The sequence below is a fragment of the Phyllobates terribilis genome, unplaced genomic scaffold, assembly GCF_046119375.1.
Source record: "Phyllobates terribilis strain yellow unplaced genomic scaffold, ASM4611937v1 Scaffold_1__5_contigs__length_1240528914, whole genome shotgun sequence".
Lineage (NCBI taxonomy): Eukaryota > Metazoa > Chordata > Amphibia > Anura > Dendrobatidae > Phyllobates > Phyllobates terribilis.
Genome location: NW_027362761.1, coordinates 676,194,984 through 676,216,349, shown reverse-complemented (window position 1 = coordinate 676,216,349; position 21,366 = coordinate 676,194,984).

The window sequence follows — 21,366 nt, the reverse complement described above, 5'->3', positions numbered from 1 at the left end:
CAGTATTCCGCTAATGTTTAACAATGCATTACAACTCTTCCATTGTTCAAGGAATTCCGCTGTAGTTTAACAATGCTTTGGAACTCATCCATTGTTCTAGAAATTCCGCTGAAGTTTAACAAAGCTTTGGAACACTTCCATTGTTCTCGGAATTCTGCTGAAGTGTGAACATGCTTTAGAACTCTTCCAATGTTCTCAGAATTCCGCTAATGTTTAACAATGCATTGCAACTCTTCCATTGTTCTCAGAATTCCGATGATGTTTAACAATGCTTTGGAACTCTTCTATTTTTCTCGGAAATCCGCTGATGTTTAGCAATGCTTTGGAACTCTTCCATTGTTCTTGGAATTCCGCTGATGTTTAACAATGCTTTTGGAACTCTTCCATTGTTTTTGAAATTCCGCTGATGTTTAACAATGCTTTGGAACTCTTCCAATGTTCTCAGAATTCTGCTGAAGTTGAAAAATGCTTTGGAACTCTTCCATTGTTCTCAGAATTCCACTGATGTTTAAAAATGCTTTGGAACTCTTCCATTCTACTCGGAATGCCGCTGAAGTTTAAAAAAGCTTTGGAACTCTTCCATTGTTCTCGGAATTCCGCTGAAGTTTAAAAATGCTTTGGAACTCTTCCATTGTTCTCGGAATTCCGCTGATGTTTAACAATCCTTTGGATCTCTTAGATTGTTCACCAAATTCTGCTGAAGTTTAAAGATGCTTTGGAACTCTTCCATTGTTCTCGGAATTCCGCTGATGTTTAACAATGCTTTGAAACTCTTCCATTGTCAAGGAATTCCTCTGTAGTTTAACAATGCTTTGGAACTCTTCCATTGTTCTCGGAATTCTGCTGAAGTTTAAAAATGCTATGGAATTCTTCCATTGTTCTCAGAATTCCGCTAATGTTTAAAAATGCATTGCAACTCTTCCATTGTTCAAGGAATTCCGCTGTAGTTTAACAATGCTTTGGAACTCTTCCATTGTTCTCGAAATTCCGCTGAAGTTTAACAATGCTTTGGAACTATTCCATTGTTCTCAGAATTCTGCTGAAGTGTGAAAATGCTTTAGAACTCTTCCATTGTTCTCAGAATTCCGCTAATGTTTAACAATGCATTGCAACTCTTCCATTGTTCTCAGAATTCCGATGATGTTTAACAATGCTTTGGAACTCTTCTATTTTTCTCGGAAATCCGCTGATGTTTAGCAATGCTTTGGAACTCTTCCATTGTTCTTGGAATTCCGCTGATGTTTAACAATGCTTTTGGAACTCTTCCATTGTTTTTGAAATTCCGCTGATGTTTAAGAATGCTTTGGAACTCTTCCAATGTTCTCAGAATTCTGCTGAAGTTGAAAAATGCTTTGGAACTCTTCCATTGTTCTCAGAATTCCACTGATGTTTAAAAATGCTTTGGAACTCTTCCATTCTACTCGGAATGCCGCTGAAGTTTAAAAAAGCTTTGGAACTCTTCCATTGTTCTCGGAATTCCGCTGAAGTTTAAAAATTCTTTGGAACTCTTCCATTGTTCTCGTAATTCCGCTGATGTTTAACAATCCTTTGGATCTCTTAGATTGTTCAACAAATTCTGCTGAAGTTTAAAGATGCTTTGGAACTCTTCCATTGTTCTCGGAATTCCGCTGATGTTTAACAATGCTTTGAAACTCTTCCATTGTTCAAGGAATTCCGGTGTAGTTTAACAATGCTTTGGAACTCTTCCATTGTTCTCGGAATTCTGCTGAAGTTTAAAAATGCTTTGGAACTCTTCCTTTGTTCTCAGAATTCCGCTGATGTTTAATATTTCATTTGGAACTCTTCCATTGTTCTCAGTATTCCGCTAATGTTTAACAATGCATTACAACTCTTCCATTGTTCAAGGAATTCCGCTGTAGTTTAACAATGCTTTGGAACTCATCCATTGTTCTAGAAATTCCGCTGAAGTTTAACAAAGCTTTGGAACTCTTCCATTGTTCTCGGAATTCTGCTGAAGTGTGAACATGCTTTAGAACTCTTCCAATGTTCTCAGAATTCCGCTAATGTTTAACAATGCATTGCAACTCTTCCATTGTTCTCAGAATTCCGATGATGTTTAACAATGCTTTGGAACTCTTCTATTTTTCTCGGAAATCCGCTGATGTTTAGCAATGCTTTGGAACTCTTCCATTGTTCTTGGAATTCCGCTGATGTTTAACAATGCTTTTGGAACTCTTCCATTGTTTTTGAAATTCCGCTGATGTTTAACAATGCTTTGGAACTCTTCCAATGTTCTCAGAATTCTGCTGAAGTTGAAAAATGCTTTGGAACTCTTCCATTGTTCTCAGAATTCCACTGATGCTTAAAAATGCTTTGGAACTCTTCCATTCTACTCGGAAGGCCGCTGAAGTTTAAAAAAGCTTTGGAACTCTTCCATTGTTCTCGGAATTCCGCTGAAGTTTAAAAAAGCTTTGGAACTCTTCCATTGTTCTCGGAATTCTGCTGAAGTGTGAACATGCTTTAGAACTCTTCCAATGTTCTCAGAATTCCGCTAATGTTTAACAATGCATTGCAACTCTTCCATTGTTCTCAGAATTCCGATGATGTTTAACAATGCTTTGGAACTCTTCCATTTTTCTCGGAAATCCGCTCATGTTTAGCAATGCTTTGGAACTCTTCCATTGTTCTTTTAATTCCGCTGATGTTTAACAATGCTTTTGGAACTCTTCCATTGTTTTCGAAATTCCGCTGATGTTTAACAATGCTTTGGAACTCTTCCAATGTTCTCAGATTTCAGCTGAAGTTGAAAAATGCTTTGGAACTCTTCCATTGTTCTCAGAATTCCACTGATGTTTAAAAATGCTTTGGAACTCTTCCATTGTACTCGGAATTCCGCTGAAGTTTAAAAAAGCTTTGTAACTCTTCCATTGTTCTCGGAATTCCGCTGAAGTTTAAAAATGCTTTGGAACTCTTCCATTGTTCTCGGAATTCCGCTGATGTTTTACAATCCTTTGGATCTCTTAGATTGTTCACCAAATTCTGCTGAAGTTTAAAGATGCTTTGGAGCTCTTCCATTGTTCTCGGAATTCTGCTGATGTTTAACAATGCTTTGAAACTCTTCCAATGTTCAAGGAATTCCGCTGTAGTTTAACAATGCTTTGGAACTCTTCCATTGTTCTCGGAATTCTGCTGAAGTTTAAAAATGCTTTGGAATTCTTCCATTGTTCTCAGAATTCCGCTGATGTTTAATATTTCATTTGGAACTCTTCCAATGTTCTCAGAATTCAGCTAATGTTTAACAATGCATTGCAACTCTTCCATTGTTCAAGGAATTCCGCTGTAGTTTAACAATGCTTTGGAACTCTTCCATTGTTCTCGAAATTCCGCTGAAGTTTAACAATGCTTTTTAACTATTCCATTGTTCTCGCAATTCTGCTGAAGTGTGAAAATGCTTTAGAACTCTTCCATTGTTCTCAGAATTCCGCTAATGTTTAACAATGCATTGCAACTCTTCCATTCTTCTCAGAATTCCGATGATCTTTAACAATGCTTTGGAACTCTTCTATTTTTCTCGGAAATCCACTGATGTTTAGCAATCCTTTGGAACTCTTCCATTGTTCTTGGAATTCCTCTGATGTTTAACAATGCTTTTGGAACTCTTCCATTGTTTTCAAAATTCCTCTGATGTTTAACAATGCTTTGGAACTCTTCCATTGTTCTCCGAATTCTGCTGAAGTTTAAAAATGCTTTGGAACTCTTCCATTGTTCTCGGAATTCCGCTGATGTTTAACAATCCTTTGGATCTTTTCTATTGTTCACCAAATTCTGCTGAAGTTTAAAGATGCTTTGGAACTCTTCCATTGTTCTCGGAATTCCACTGATGTTTAACAATGCTTTGGAACTCTTCCATTGTTCTCGGAATTCTGCTGAAGTTTAAAAATGCTTTGGAATTCTTCCATTGTTCTCAGAATTCCGCTGATGTTTAATATTTCATTTGGAACTCTTCCATTGTTCTCAGAATTCCGCTAATGTTTAACAATGCATTGCAACTCTTCCATTGTTCAAGGAATTCCGCTGTAGTTTAACAATGCTTTGGAACTCTTCCATTGTTCTCGGAATTCTGCTGAAGTTTAAAAATGCTTTGGAATTCTTCCATTGTTCTCAGAATTCCGCTGATGTTTAAAAATGCTTTGGAACTCTTCCATTGTACTCGGAATTCCGCTGAAGTTTAAAAAAGCTTTGGAACTCTTCCATTGTTCTTGGAATTCTGCTGAAGTTTAAAAGTGCTTTGGAACTCTTCCATTGTTCTCGGAATTCCGCTGATGTTTAACAATCCTTTGGATCTCTTAGATTGTTCACCAAATTCTGCTGAAGTTTAAAGATGCTTTGGAGCTCTTCCATTGTTCTCGGAATTCCGCTGATGTTTAACAATGCTTTGCAACTCTTCCATTGTTCAAGGAATTCCGCTGTAGTTTAACAATGCTTTGAAACTCTTCCATTGTTTTCGAAATTCCGCTGAAGTTTAACAATGCTTTGGAACTATTCCATTGTTCTCGCAATTCTGCTGAAGTGTGAAAATGCTTTAGAACTCTTCCATTGTTCTCAGAATTCCGCTAATGTTTTACAATGCATTGCAACTCTTCCATTGTTCTCAGAATTCCGATGATGTTTAACAATGCTTTGGAACTCTTCCATTTTTTTCGGAAATCCGCTCATGTTTAGCAATGCTTTGGAACTCTTCCATTGTTCTTGGAATTCCGCTGATGTTTAACAATGCTTTTGGAACTCTTCCATTGTTTTCGAAATTCCGCTGATGTTTAACAATGCTTTGGAACTCTTCCAATGTTCTCAGATTTCCGCTGAAGTTGAAAAATGCTTTGGAACTCTTCCATTGTTCTCAGAATTCCACTGATGTTTAAAAATGCTTTGGAACTCTTCCATTGTACTCGGAATTCCGCTGAAGTTTAAAAAAGCTTTGGAACTCTTCCATTGTTCTCGGAATTCCGCTGAAGTTTAAAAATGCTTTGGAACTCTTCCATTGTTCTCGGAATTCCGCTGATGTTTAACAATCCTTTGGATCTCTTAGATTGTTCACCAAATTCTGCTGAAGTTAAAAGATGCTTTGGAGCTCTTCCATTGTTCTCGGAATTTCGCTGATGTTTAACAATGCTTTGAAACTCTTCCATTGTCAAGGAATTCCGCTGTAGTTTAACAATGCTTTGGAACTCTTCCATTGTTCTCGGAATTCTGCTGAAGTTTAAAAATGCTTTGGAATTCTTCCATTGTTCTCAGAATTCTGTTGATGTTTAATATTTCATTTGGAACTCTTCCATTGTTCTCAGAATTCCGCTAATGTTTAACAATGCATTGCAACTCTTCCATTGTTCAAGGAATTCCGCTGTAGTTTAACAATGCTTTGGAACTCTTCCATTGTTCTCGAAATTCCGCTGAAGTTTAACAATGCTTTGGAACTATTCCATTGTTCTCACAATTCTGCGGAAGTGTGAAAATGCTTTAGAACTCTTCCACTGTTCTCAGAATTCCGCTAATGTTTAACAATGCATTGCAACTCTTCCATTGTTCTCAGAATTCCGATGATGTTTAACAATGCTTTGGAACTCTTCTATTTTTCTCGGAAATCCGCTGATGTTTAGCAATGCTTTGGAACTCTTCCATTGTTCTTGGAATTCCGCTGATGTTTAACAATGCTTTTGGAACTCTTCCATTGTTTTCAAAATTCCGCTGATGTTTAACAATCCTGTGGATCTCTTAGATTGTTCACCAAATTCTGCTGAAGTTTAAAGATGCTTTGGAACTCTTCCATTGTTCTCAGAATTCAGCTGATGTTTAACAATGCTTTGAAACTCTTCCATTGTTCAAGGAATTCCGCTGTAGTTTAACAATGCTTTGGAACTCTTCCATTGTTCTCGGAATTCTGCTGAAGTTTAAAAATGCTTTGGAATTCTTCCATTGTTCTCAGAATTCCGCTGATGTTTAATATTTCATTTGGAACTCTTCCATTGTTCTCAGAATTCCGCTAATGTTTAACAATGCATTGCAACTCTTCCATTGTTCAAGGAATTCCGCTGTAGTTTAACAATGCTTTGGAACTCTTCCATTGTTCTCAGAATTCCGCTGATGTTTAAAAATGCTTTGGAACTCTTCCATTGTACTCGGAATTCCGCTGAAGTTTAAAAAAGCTTTGGAACTCTTCCATTGTTCTCGGAATTCTGCTGAAGTTTAAAAGTGCTTTCGAACTCTTCCATTGTTCTCAGAATTCCGCTGATGTTTAACAATCCTTTGGATCTCTTAGATTGTTCACCAAATTCTGCTGAAGTTTAAAGATGCTTTGGAGCTCTTCTATTGTTCTCGGAATTCCGCTGATGTTTAACAATGCTTTGAAACTCTTCCATTGTCAAGGAATTCCTCTGTAGTTTAACAATGCTTTGGAACTCTTCCATTGTTCTCGGAATTCTGCTGAAGTTTAAAAATGCTATGGAATTCTTCCATTGTTCTCAGAATTCCGCTAATGTTTAAAAATGCATTGCAACTCTTCCATTGTTCAAGGAATTCCGCTGTAGTTTTACAATGCTTTGGAACTCTTCCATTGTTCTCCAAATTCCGCTGAAGTTTAACAATGCTTTGGAACTATTCCATTGTTCTCAGAATTCTGCTGAAGTGTGAAAATGCTTTAGAACTCTTCCATTGTTCTCAGAATTCCGCTAATGTTTAACAATGCATTGCAACTCTTCCATTGTTCTCAGAATTCCGATGATGTTTAACAATGCTTTGGAACTCTTCTATTTTTCTCGGAAATCCGCTGATGTTTAGCAATGCTTTGGAACTCTTCCATTGTTCTTGGAATTCCGCTGATGTTTAACAATGCTTTTGGAACTCTTCCATTGTTTTTGAAATTCCGCTGATGTTTAACAATGCTTTGGAACTCTTCCAATGTTCTCAGAATTCTGCTGAAGTTGAAAAATGCTTTGGAACTCTTCCATTGTTCTCAGAATTCCACTGATGTTTAAAAATGCTTTGGAACTCTTCCATTCTACTCGGAATGCCGCTGAAGTTTAAAAAAGCTTTGGAACTCTTCCATTGTTCTCGGAATTCCGCTGAAGTTTAAAAATTCTTTGGAACTCTTCCATTGTTCTCGGAATTCCGCTGATATTTAACAATCCTTTGGATCTCTTAGATTGTTCACCAAATTCTGCTGAAGTTTAAAGATGCTTTGGAACTCTTCCATTGTTCTCGGAATTCAGCTGATGTTTAACAATGCTTTGAAACTCTTCCATTGTTCAAGGAATTCCGATGTAGTTTAACAATGCTTTGGAACTCTTCCATTGTTCTCGGAATTCTGCTGAAGTTTAAAAATGCTTTGGAATCCTTCCATTGTTCTCAGAATTCCGCTGATGTTTAATATTTCATTTGGAACTCTTCCATTGTTCTCAGAATTCCGCTAATGTTTAACAATGCATTGCAACTCTTCCATTGTTCAAGGAATTCCGCTGTAGTTTAACAATGCTTTGGAACTCTTCCATTGTTCTCGGAATTCTGCTGAAGTTTAAAAATGCTTTGGAATTCTTCCATTGTTCTCAGAATTCCGCTGATGTTTAAAAATGCTTTGGAACTCTTCCATTGTACTCGGAATTCCGCTGAAGTTTAAAAAAGCTTTGGAACTCTTCCATTGTTCTTGGAATTCTGCTGAAGTTTAAAAGTGCTTTGGAACTCTTCCATTGTTCTCGGAATTCCGCTGATGTTTAACAATCCTTTGGATCTCTTAGATTGTTCACCAAATTCTGCTGAAGTTTAAAGATGCTTTGGAACTCTTCCATTGTTCTCAGAATTCCGATGATGTTTAACAATGCTTTGGAACTCTTCCATTTTTCTCGGAAATCCGCTCATGTTTAGCAATGCTTTGGAACTATTCCATTGTTCTTGGAATTCCGCTGATGTTTAACAATGCTTTTGGAACTCTTCCATTGTTTTCGAAATTCCGCTGATGTTTAACAATGCTTTGGAACTCTTCCAATGTTCTCAGATTTCCGCTGAAGTTGAAAAATGCTTTGGAACTCTTCCATTGTTCTCAGAATTCCACTGATGTTTAAAAATGCTTTGGAACTCTTCCATTGTACTCGGAATTCCGCTGAAGTTTAAAAAAGCTTTGGAACTCTTCCATTGTTCTCGGAATTCCGCTGAAGTTTAAAAATGCTTTGGAACTCTTCCATTGTTCTCGGAATTCCGCTGATGTTTAACAATCCTTTGGATCTCTTAGATTGTTCACCAAATTCTGCTGAAGTTAAAAGATGCTTTGGAGCTCTTCCATTGTTCTCGGAATTTCGCTGATGTTTAACAATGCTTTGAAACTCTTCCATTGTCAAGGAATTCCGCTGTAGTTTAACAATGCTTTGGAACTCTTCCATTGTTCTCGGAATTCTGCTGAAGTTTAAAAATGCTTTGGAATTCTTCCATTGTTCTCAGAATTCTGTTGATGTTTAATATTTCATTTGGAACTCTTCCATTGTTCTCAGAATTCCGCTAATGTTTAACAATGCATTGCAACTCTTCCATTGTTCAAGGAATTCCGCTGTAGTTTAACAATGCTTTGGAACTCTTCCATTGTTCTCGAAATTCCGCTGAAGTTTAACAATGCTTTGGAACTATTCCATTGTTCTCACAATTCTGCGGAAGTGTGAAAATGCTTTAGAACTCTTCCATTGTTCTCAGAATTCCGCTAATGTTTAACAATGCATTGCAACTCTTCCATTGTTCTCAGAATTCCGATGATGTTTAACAATGCTTTGGAACTCTTCTATTTTTCTCGGAAATCCGCTGATGTTTAGCAATGCTTTGGAACTCTTCCATTGTTCTTGGAATTCCGCTGATGTTTAACAATGCTTTTGGAACTCTTCCATTGTTTTCAAAATTCCGCTGATGTTTAACAATCCTGTGGATCTCTTAGATTGTTCACCAAATTCTGCTGAAGTTTAAAGATGCTTTGGAACTCTTCCATTGTTCTCGGAATTCAGCTGATGTTTAACAATGCTTTGAAACTCTTCCATTGTTCAAGGAATTCCGCTGTAGTTTAACAATGCTTTGGAACTCTTCCATTGTTCTCGGAATTCTGCTGAAGTTTAAAAATGCTTTGGAATTCTTCCATTGTTCTCAGAATTCCGCTGATGTTTAATATTTCATTTGGAACTCTTCCATTGTTCTCAGAATTCCGCTAATGTTTAACAATGCATTGCAACTCTTCCATTGTTCAAGGAATTCCGCTGTAGTTTAACAATGCTTTGGAACTCTTCCATTGTTCTCAGAATTCCGCTGATGTTTAAAAATGCTTTGGAACTCTTCCATTTTACTCGGAATTCCGCTGAAGTTTAAAAAAGCTTTGGAACTCTTCCATTGTTCTCGGAATTCTGCTGAAGTTTAAAAGTGCTTTGGAACTCTTCCATTGTTCTCAGAATTCCGCTGATGTTTAACAATCCTTTGGATTTCTTAGATTGTTCACCAAATTCTGCTGAAGTTTAAAGATGCTTTGGAGCTCTTCTATTGTTCTCGGAATTCCGCTGATGTTTAACAATGCTTTGAAACTCTTCCATTGTCAAGGAATTCCTCTGTAGTTTAACAATGCTTTGGAACTCTTCCATTGTTCTCGGAATTCTGCTGAAGTTTAAAAATGCTATGGAATTCTTCCATTGTTCTCAGAATTCCGCTAATGTTTAAAAATGCATTGCAACTCTTCCATTGTTCAAGGAATTCCGCTGTAGTTTAACAATGCTTTGGAACTCTTCCATTGTTCTCGAAATTCCGCTGAAGTTTAACAATGCTTTGGAACTATTCCATTGTTCTCACAATTCTGCGGAAGTGTGAAAATGCTTTAGAACTCTTCCATTGTTCTCAGAATTCCGCTAATGTTTAACAATGCATTGCAACTCTTCCATTGTTCTCAGAATTCCGATGATGTTTAACAATGCTTTGGAACTCTTCTATTTTTCTCGGAAATCCGCTGATGTTTAGCAATGCTTTGGAACTCTTCCATTGTTCTTGGAATTCCGCTGATGTTTAACAATGCTTTTGGAACTCTTCCATTGTTTTCAAAATTCCGCTGATGTTTAACAATCCTGTGGATCTCTTAGATTGTTCACCAAATTCTGCTGAAGTTTAAAGATGCTTTGGAACTCTTCCATTGATCTCGGAATTCAGCTGATGTTTAACAATGCTTTGAAACTCTTCCATTGTTCAAGGAATTCCGCTGTAGTTTAACAATGCTTTGGAACTCTTCCATTGTTCTCGGAATTCTGCTGAAGTTTAAAAATGCTTTGGAATTCTTCCATTGTTCTCAGAATTCCGCTGATGTTTAATATTTCATTTGGAACTCTTCCATTGTTCTCAGAATTCCGCTAATGTTTAACAATGCATTGCAACTCTTCCATTGTTCAAGGAATTCCGCTGTAGTTTAACAATGCTTTGGAACTCTTCCATTGTTCTCAGAATTCTGCTGATGTTTAAAAATGCTTTGGAACTCTTCCATTGTACTCGGAATTCCGCTGAAGTTTAAAAAAGCTTTGGAACTCTTCCATTGTTCTCGGAATTCTGCTGAAGTTTAAAAGTGCTTTGGAACTCTTCCATTGTTCTCAGAATTCCGCTGATGTTTAACAATCCTTTGGATCTCTTAGATTGTTCACCAAATTCTGCTGAAGTTTAAAGATGCTTTGGAGCTCTTCTATTGTTCTCGGAATTCCGCTGATGTTTAACAATGCTTTGAAACTCTTCCATTGTCAAGGAATTCCTCTGTAGTTTAACAATGCTTTGGAACTCTTCCATTGTTCTCGGAATTCTGCTGAAGTTTAAAAATGCTATGGAATTCTTCCATTGTTCTCAGAATTCCGCTAATGTTTAAAAATGCATTGCAACTCTTCCATTGTTCAAGGAATTCCGCTGTAGTTTAACAATGCTTTGGAACTCTTCCATTGTTCTCGAAATTCCGCTGAAGTTTAACAATGCTTTGGAACTATTCCATTGTTCTCAGAATTCTGCTGAAGTGTGAAAATGCTTTAGAACTCTTCCATTGTTCTCAGAATTCCGCTAATGTTTAACAATGCATTGCAACTCTTCCATTGTTCTCAGAATTCCGATGATGTTTAACAATGCTTTGGAACTCTTCTATTTTTCTCGGAAATCCGCTGATGTTTAGCAATGCTTTGGAACTCTTCCATTGTTCTTGGAATTCCGCTGATGTTTAACAATGCTTTTGGAACTCTTCCATTGTTTTTGAAATTCCGCTGATGTTTAACAATGCTTTGGAACTCTTCCAATGTTCTCAGAATTCTGCTGAAGTTGAAAAATGCTTTGGAACTCTTCCATTGTTCTCAGAATTCCACTGATGTTTAAAAATGCTTTGGAACTCTTCCATTCTACTCGGAATGCCGCTGAAGTTTAAAAAAGCTTTGGAACTCTTCCATTGTTCTCGGAATTCCGCTGAAGTTTAAAAATTCTTTGGAACTCTTCCATTGTTCTCGGAATTCTGCTGATGTTTAACAATCCTTTGGATCTCTTAGATTGTTCAACAAATTCTGCTGAAGTTTAAAGATGCTTTGGAACTCTTCCATTGTTCTCGGAATTCCGCTGATGTTTAACAATGCTTTGAAACTCTTCCATTGTTCAAGGAATTCCGGTGTAGTTTAACAATGCTTTGGAACTCTTCCATTGTTCTCGGAATTCTGCTGAAGTTTAAAAATGCTTTGGAACTCTTCCTTTGTTCTCAGAATTCCGCTGATGTTTAATATTTCATTTGGAACTCTTCCATTGTTCTCAGTATTCCGCTAATGTTTAACAATGCATTACAACTCTTCCATTGTTCAAGGAATTCCGCTGTAGTTTAACAATGCTTTGGAACTCATCCATTGTTCTAGAAATTCCGCTGAAGTTTAACAAAGCTTTGGAACTCTTCCATTGTTCTCGGAATTCTGCTGAAGTGTGAACATGCTTTAGAACTCTTCCAATGTTCTCAGAATTCCGCTAATGTTTAACAATGCATTGCAACTCTTCCATTGTTCTCAGAATTCCGATGATGTTTAACAATGCTTTGGAACTCCTCTATTTTTCTCGGAAATCCGCTGATGTTTAGCAATGCTTTGGAACTCTTCCATTGTTCTTGGAATTCCGCTGATGTTTAACAATGCTTTTGGAACTCTTCCATTGTTTTTGAAATTCCGCTGATGTTTAACAATGCTTTGGAACTCTTCCAATGTTCTCAGAATTCTGCTGAAGTTGAAAAATGCTTTGGAACTCTTCCATTGTTCTCAGAATTCCACTGATGTTTAAAAATGCTTTGGAACTCTTCCATTCTACTCGGAATGCCGCTGAAGTTTAAAAAAGCTTTGGAACTCTTCCATTGTTCTCGGAATTCCGCTGAAGTTTAAAAATGCTTTGGAACTCTTCCATTGTTCTCGGAATTCCGCTGATGTTTAACAATCCTTTGGATCTCTTAGATTGTTCACCAAATTCTGCTGAAGTTTAAAGATGCTTTGGAACTCTTCCATTGTTCTCGGAATTCCGCTGATGTTTAACAATGCTTTGAAACTCTTCCATTGTTCAAGGAATTCCGGTGTAGTTTAACAATGCTTTGGAACTCTTCCATTGTTCTCGGAATTCTGCTGAAGTTTAAAAATGCTTTGGAACTCTTCCTTTGTTCTCAGAATTCCGCTGATGTTTAATATTTCATTTGGAACTCTTCCATTGTTCTCAGTATTCCGCTAATGTTTAACAATGCATTACAACTCTTCCATTGTTCAAGGAATTCCGCTGTAGTTTAACAATGCTTTGGAACTCATCCATTGTTCTAGAAATTCCGCTGAAGTTTAACAATGCTTTGGAACTCTTCCATTGTTCTCGGAATTCTGCTGAAGTGTGAACATGCTTTAGAACTCTTCCAATGTTCTCAGAATTCCGCTAATGTTTAACAATGCATTACAACTCTTCCATTGTTCTCAGAATTCCGATGATGTTTAACAATGCTTTGGAACTCTTCCATTTTTCTCGGAAATCCGCTCATGTTTAGCAATGCTTTGGAACTCTTCCATTGTTCTTTTAATTCCGCTGATGTTTAACAATGCTTTTGGAACTCTTCCATTGTTTTCGAAATTCCGCTGATGTTTAACAATGCTTTGGAACTCTTCCAATGTTCTCAGAATTCAGCTGAAGTTGAAAAATGCTTTGGAACTCTTCCATTGTTCTCAGAATTCCACTGATGTTTAAAAATGCTTTGGAACTCTTCCATTGTACTCGGAATTCCGCTGAAGTTTAAAAATGCTTTGGAACTCTTCCATTGTTCTCGGAATTCCGCTGATGTTTTACAATCCTTTGGATCTCTTAGATTGTTCACCTAATTCTGCTGAAGTTTAAAGATGCTTTGGAGCTCTTCCATTGTTCTCGGAATTCTGCTGATGTTTAACAATGCTTTGAAACTCTTCCAATGTTCAAGGAATTCCGCTGTAGTTTAACAATGCTTTGGAACTCTTCCATTGTTCTAGGAATTCTGCTGAAGTTTAAAAATGGTTTGGAATTCTTCCATTGTTCTCAGAATTCCGCTGATGTTTAATATTTCATTTGGAACTCTTCCATTGTTCTCAGAATTCCGCTAATGTTTAACAATGCATTGCAACTCTTCCATTGTTCAAGGAATTCCGCTGTAGTTTAACAATGCTTTGGAACTCTTCCATTGTTCTCGAAATTCCGCTGAAGTTTAACAATGCTTTTTAACTATTCCATTGTTCTCGGAATTCTGCTGAAGTGTGAAAATGCTTTAGAACTCTTCCATTGTTCTCAGAATTCCGCTAATGTTTAACAATGCATTGCAACTCTTCCATTCTTCTCAGAATTCCGATGATCTTTAACAATGCTTTGGAACTCTTCTATTTTTCTCGGAAATCCACTGATGTTTAGCAATGCTTTGGAACTCTTCCATTGTTCTTGGAATTCCTCTGATGTTTAACAATGCTTTTGGAACTCTTCCATTGTTTTCAAAATTCCACTGATGTTTAACAATGCTTTGGAACTCTTCCAATGTTCTCAGAATTCCGCTGAAGATGAAAAATGCTTTGGAACTCTTCCATTGTTCTCGGAATTCTGCTGAAGTTTAAAATTGCTTTGGAACTCTTCCATTGTTCTCGGAATTCCGCTGATGTTTAACAATCCTTTGGATCTTTTCTATTGTTCACCAAATTCTGCTGAAGTTTAAAGATGCTTTGGAACTCTTCCATTGTTCTCGGAATTCCACTGATGTTTAACAATGCTTTGGAACTCTTCCATTGTTCTCGGAATTCTGCTGAAGTTTAAAAATGCTTTGGAATTCTTCCATTGTTCTCAGAATTCCGCTGATGTTTAATATTTCATTTGGAACTCTTCCATTGTTCTCAGAATTCCGCTAATGTTTAACAATGCATTGCAACTCTTCCATTGTTCAAGGAATTCCGCTGTAGTTTAACAATGCTTTGGAACTCTTCCATTGTTCTCGGAATTCTGCTGAAGTTTAAAAATGCTTTGGAATTCTTCCATTGTTCTCAGAATTCCGCTGATGTTTAAAAATGCTTTGGAACTCTTCCATTGTACTCGGAATTCCGCTGAAGTTTAAAAAAGCTTTGGAACTCTTCCATTGTTCTTGGAATTCTGCTGAAGTTTAAAAGTGCTTTGGAACTCTTCCATTGTTCTCGGAATTCAGGTGATGTTTAACAATCCTTTGGATCTCTTAGATTGTTCACCAAATTCTGCTGAAGTTTAAAGATGCTTTGGAGCTCTTCCATTGTTCTCGGAATTCCGCTGATGTTTAACAATGCTTTGCAACTCTTCCATTGTTCAAGGAATTCCGCTGTAGTTTAACAATGCTTTGAAACTCTTCCATTGTTCTCGAAATTCCGCTGAAGTTTAACAATGCTTTGGAACTATTCCATTGTTCTCGCAATTCTGCTGAAGTGTGAAAATGCTTTAGAACTCTTCCATTGTTCTCAGAATTCCGCTAATGTTTAACAATGCATTGCAACTCTTCCATTGTTCTCAGAATTCCGATGATGTTTAACAATGCTTTGGAACTCTTCCATTTTTCTCGGAAATCCGCTCATGTTTAGCAATGCTTTGGAACTCTTCCATTGTTCTTGGAATTCCGCTGATGTTTAACAATGCTTTTGGAACTCTTCCATTGTTTTCGAAATTCCGCTGATGTTTAACAATGCTTTGGAACTCTTCCAATGTTCTCAGATTTCCGCTGAAGTTGAAAAATGCTTTGGAACTCTTCCATTGTTCTCAGAATTCCACTGATGTTTAAAAATGCTTTGGAACTCTTCCATTGTACTCGGAATTCCGCTGAAGTTTAAAAAAGCTTTGGAACTCTTCCAATGTTCTCGGAATTCCGCTGAAGTTTAAAAATGCTTTGGAACTCTTCCATTGTTCTCGGAATTCCGCTGATGTTTAACAATCCTTTGGATCTCTTAGATTGTTCACCAAATTCTGCTGAAGTTAAAAGATGCTTTGGAGCTCTTCCATTGTTCTCGGAATTTCGCTGATGTTTAACAATGCTTTGAAACTCTTCCATTGTCAAGGAATTCCGCTGTAGTTTAACAATGCTTTGGAACTCTTCCATTGTTCTCGGAATTCTGCTGAAGTTTAAAAATGCTTTGGAATTCTTTCATTGTTCTCAGAATTCTGTTGATGTTTAATATTTCATTTGGAACTCTTCCATTGTTCTCAGAATTCCGCTAATGTTTAACAATGCATTGCAACTCTTCCATTGTTCAAGGAATTCCGCTGTAGTTTAACAATGCTTTGGAACTCTTCCATTGTTCTCGAAGTTCCGCTGAAGTTTAACAATGCTTTGGAACTATTCCATTGTTCTCACAATTCTGCGGAAGTGTGAAAATGCTTTAGAACTCTTCCATTGTTCTCAGAATTCCGCTAATGTTTAACAATGCATTGCAACTCTTCCATTGTTCTCAGAATTCCGATGATGTTTAACAATGCTTTGGAACTCTTCTATTTTTCTCGGAAATCCGCTGATGTTTAGCAATGCTTTGGAACTCTTCCATTGTTCTTGGAATTCCGCTGATGTTTAACAATGCTTTTGGAACTCTTCCATTGTTTTCAAAATTCCGCTGATGTTTAACAATCCTGTGGATCTCTTAGATTGTTCACCAAATTCTGCTGAAGTTTAAAGATGCTTTGGAACTCTTCCATTGTTCTCAGAATTCAGCTGATGTTTAACAATGCTTTGAAACTCTTCCATTGTTCAAGGAATTCCGCTGTAGTTTAACAATGCTTTGGAACTCTTCCATTGTTCTCGGAATTCTGCTGAAGTTTAAAAATGCTTTGGAATTCTTCCATTGTTCTCAGAATTCCGCTGATGTTTAATATTTCATTTGGAACTCTTCCATTGTTCTCAGAATTCCGCTAATGTTTAACAATGCATTGCAGCTCTTCCATTGTTCAAGGAATTCCGCTGTAGTTTAACAATGCTTTGGAACTCTTCCATTGTTCTCAGAATTCCGCTGATGTTTAAAAATGCTTTGGAACTCTTCCATTGTACTCGGAATTCCGCTGAAGTTTAAAAAAGCTTTGGAACTCTTCCATTGTTCTCGGAATTCTGCTGAAGTTTAAAAGTTCTTTCGAACTCTTCCATTGTTCTCAGAATTCCGCTGATGTTTAACAATCCTTTGGATCTCTTAGATTGTTCACCAAATTCTGCTGAAGTTTAAAGATGCTTTGGAGCTCTTCTATTGTTCTCGGAATTCCGCTGATGTTTAACAATGCTTTGAAACTCTTCCATTGTCAAGGAATTCCTCTGTAGTTTAACAATGCTTTGGAACTCTTCCATTGTTCTCGGAATTCTGCTGAAGTTTAAAAATGCTATGGAATTCTTCCATTGTTCTCAGAATTCCGCTAATGTTTAAAAATGCATTGCAACTCTTCCATTGTTCAAGGAATTCCGCTGTAGTTTAACAATGCTTTGGAACTCTTCCATTGTTCTCGAAATTCCGCTGAAGTTTAACAATGCTTTGGAACTATTCCATTGTTCTCAGAATTCTGCTGAAGTGTGAAAATGCTTTAGAACTCTTCCATTGTTCTCAGAATTCCGCTAATGTTTAACAATGCATTGCAACTCTTCCATTGTTCTCAGAATTCCGATGATGTTTAACAATGCTTTGGAACTCTTCTATTTTTCTCGGAAATCCGCTGATGTTTAGCAATGCTTTGGAACTCTTCCATTGTTCTTGGAATTCCGCTGATGTTTAACAATGCTTTTGGAACTCTTCCATTGTTTTTGAAATTCCGCTGATGTTTAACAATGCTTTGGAACTCTTCCAATGTTCTCAGAATTCTGCTGAAGTTGAAAAATGCTTTGGAACTCTTCCATTGTTCTCAGAATTCCACTGATGTTTAAAAATGCTTTGGAACTCTTCCATTCTACTCGGAATGCCGCTGAAGTTTAAAAAAGCTTTGGAACTCTTCCATTGTTCTCGGAATTCCGCTGATGTTTAACAATCCTTTGGATCTCTTAGATTGTTCACCAAATTCTGCTGAAGTTTAAAGATGCTTTGGAACTCTTCCATTGTTCTCGGAATTCCGCTGATGTTTAACAATGCTTTGAAACTCTTCCATTGTTCAAGGAATTCCGGTGTAGTTTAACAATGCTTTGGAACTCTTCCATTGTTCTCGGAATTCTGCTGAAGTTTAAAAATGCTTTGGAACTCTTCCTTTGTTCTCAGAATTCCGCTGATGTTTAATATTTCATTTGGAACTCTTCCATTGTTCTCAGTATTCCGCTAATGTTTAACAATGCATTACAACTCTTCCATTGTTCAAGGAATTCCGCTGTAGTTTAACAATGCTTTGGAACTCATCCATTGTTCTAGAAATTCCGCTGAAGTTTAACAAAGCTTTGGAACTCTTCCATTGTTCTCGGAATTCTGCTGAAGTGTGAACATGCTTTAGAACTCTTCCAATGTTCTCAGAATTCCGCTAATGTTTAACAATGCATTGCAACTCTTCCATTGTTCTCAGAATTCCGATGATGTTTAACAATGCTTTGGAACTCTTCTATTTTTCTCGGAAATCCGCTGATGTTTAGCAATGCTTTGGAACTCTTCCATTGTTCTTGGAATTCCGCTGATGTTTAACAATGCTTTTGGAACTCTTCCATTGTTTTTGAAATTCCGCTGATGTTTAACAATGCTTTGGAACTCTTCCAATGTTCTCAGAATTCTGCTGAAGTTGAAAAATGCTTTGGAACTCTTCCATTGTTCTCAGAATTCCACTGATGTTTAAAAATGCTTTGGAACTCTTCCATTCTACTCGGAATGCCGCTGAAGTTTAAAAAAGCTTTGGAACTCTTCCATTGTTCTCGGAATTCCGCTGAAGTTTAAAAATGCTTTGGAACTCTTCCATTGTTCTCGGAATTCCGCTGATGTTTAACAATTCTTTGGATCTCTTAGATTGTTCACCAAATTCTGCTGAAGTTTAAAGATGCTTTGGAACTCTTCCATTGTTCTCGGAATTCCGCTGATGTTTAACAATGCTTTGAAACTCTTCCATTGTTCAAGGAATTCTGGTGTAGTTTAACAATGCTTTGGAACTCTTCCATTGTTCTCGGAATTCTGCTGAAGTTTAAAAATGCTTTGGAACTCTTCCTTTGTTCTCAGAATTCCGCTGATGTTTAATATTTCATTTGGAACTCTTCCATTGTTCTCAGTATTCCGCTAATGTTTAACAATGCATTACAACTCTTCCATTGTTCAAGGAATTCCGCTGTAGTTTAACAATGCTTTGGAACTCATCCATTGTTCTAGAAATTCCGCTGAAGTTTAACAATGCTTTGGAACTCTTCCATTGTTCTCGGAATTCTGCTGAAGTGTGAACATGCTTTAGAACTCTTCCAATGTTCTCAGAATTCCACTAATGTTTAACAATGCATTGCAACTCTTCCATTGTTCTCAGAATTCCGATGATGTTTAACAATGCTTTGGAACTCTTCCATTTTTCTCGGAAATCCGCTCATGTTTAGCAATGCTTTGGAACTCTTCCATTGTTCTTTTAATTCCGCTGATGTTTAACAATGCTTTTGGAACTCTTCCATTGTTTTCGAAATTCCGCTGATGTTTAACAATGCTTTGGAACTCTTCCAATGTTCTCAGAATTCAGCTGAAGTTGAAAAATGCTTTGGAACTCTTCCATTGTTCTCGGAATTCTGCTGATGTTTAACAATGCTTTGAAACTCTTCCAATGTTCAAGGAATTCCGCTGTAGTTTAACAATGCTTTGGAACTCTTCCATTGTTCTCGGAATTCTGCTGAAGTTTAAAAATGCTTTGGAATTCTTCCATTGTTCTCAGAATTCCGCTGATGTTTAATATTTCATTTGGAACTCTTCCATTGTTCTCAGAATTCCGCTAATGTTTAACAATGCATTGCAACTCTTCCATTCTTCTCAGAATTCCGATGATCTTTAACAATGCTTTGGAACTCTTCTATTTTTCTCGGAAATCCGCTGATGTTTAGCAATGCTTTGGAACTCTTCCATTGTTCTTGGAATTCCTCTGATGTTTAACAATGCTTTTGGAACTCTTCCATTGTTTTCAAAATTCCGCTGATGTTTAACAATGCTTTGGAACTCTTCCAATGTTCTCAGAATTCCGCTGAAGATGAAAAATGCTTTGGAACTCTTCCATTGTTCTCGGAATTCTGCTGAAGTTTAAAAATGCTTTGGAACTCTTCCATTGTTCTCGGAATTCCGCTGATGTTTAACAATCCTTTGGATCTTTTCTATTGTTCACCAAATTCTGCTGAAGTTTAAAGATGCTTTGGAACTCTTCCATTGTTCTCGGAATTCCACTGATGTTTAACAATGCTTTGGAACTCTTCCATTGTTCTCGGAATTCTGCTGAAGTTTAAAAATGCTTTGGAATTCTTCCATTGTTCTCAGAATTCCGCTGATGTTTAATATTTCATTTGGAACTCTTCCATTGTTCTCAGAATTCCGCTAATGTTTAACAATGCATTGCAACTCTTCCATTGTTCAAGGAATTCCGCTGTAGTTTAACAATGCTTTGGAACTCTTCCATTGTTCTCGGAATTCTGCTGAAGTTTAAAAATGCTTTGGAATTCTTCCATTGTTCTCAGAATTCCGCTGATGTTTAAAAATGCTTTGGAACTCTTCCATTGTACTCGGAATTCCGCTGAAGTTTAAAAAAGCTTTGGAACTCTTCCATTGTTCTTGGAATTCTGCTGAAGTTTAAAAGTGCTTTGGAACTCTTCCATTGTTCTCGGAATTCCGCTGATGTTTAACAATCCTTTGGATCTGTTAGATTGTTCACCAAATTCTGCTGAAGTTTAAAGATGCTTTGGAGCTCTTCCATTGTTCTCGGAATTCCGCTGATGTTTAACAATGCTTTGCAACTCTTCCATTGTTCAAGGAATTCCGCTGTAGTTTAACAATGCTTTGAAACTCTTCCATTTTTCTCGAAATTCCGCTGAAGTTTAACAATGCTTTGGAACTCTTCCAATGTTCTCAGAATTCAGCTGAAGTTGAAAAATGCTTTGGAACTCTTCCATTGTTCTCAGAATTCCACTGATGTTTAAAAATGCTTTGGAACTCTTCCATTGTACTCGGAATTCCGCTGAAGTTTAAAAAAGCTTTGTAACTCTTCCATTGTTCTCGGAATTCCGCTGAAGTTTAAAAATGCTTTGGAACTCTTCCATTGTTCTCGGAATTCCGCTGATGTTTTACAATCCTTTGGAACTCTTAGATTGTTCACCAAATTCTGCTGAAGTTTAAAGATGCTTTGGAGCTCTTCCATTGTTCTCGGAAATGCGCTGATGTTTAGCAATGCTTTGGAACTCTTCCATTGTTCTTGGAATTCCTCTGATGTTTAACAATGCTTGTGGAACTCTTCCATTGTTTTCAAAATTCCGCTGATGTTTAACAATGCTTTGGAACTCTTCCAATGTTCTCAGAATTCCGCTGAAGATGAAAAATGCTTTGGAACTCTTCCATTGTTCTCGGAATTCTGCTGAAGTTTAAAAATGCTTTGGAACTCTTCCATTGTTCTCGGAATTCCGCTGATGTTTAACAATTCTTTGGATCTTTTCTATTGTTCACCAAATTCTGCTGAAGTTTAAAGATGCTTTGGAACTCTTCCATTGTTCTCGGAATTCCGCTGATGTTTAACAATGCTTTGGAACTCTTCCATTGTTCTCGGAATTCTGCTGAAGTTTAAAAATGCTTTGGAATTCTTCCATTGTTCTCAGAATTCCGCTGATGTTTAATATTTCATTTGGAACTCTTCCATTGTTCTCAGAATTCCGCTAATGTTTAAAAATGCATTGCAACTCTTCCATTGTTCAAGGAATTCCGCTGTAGT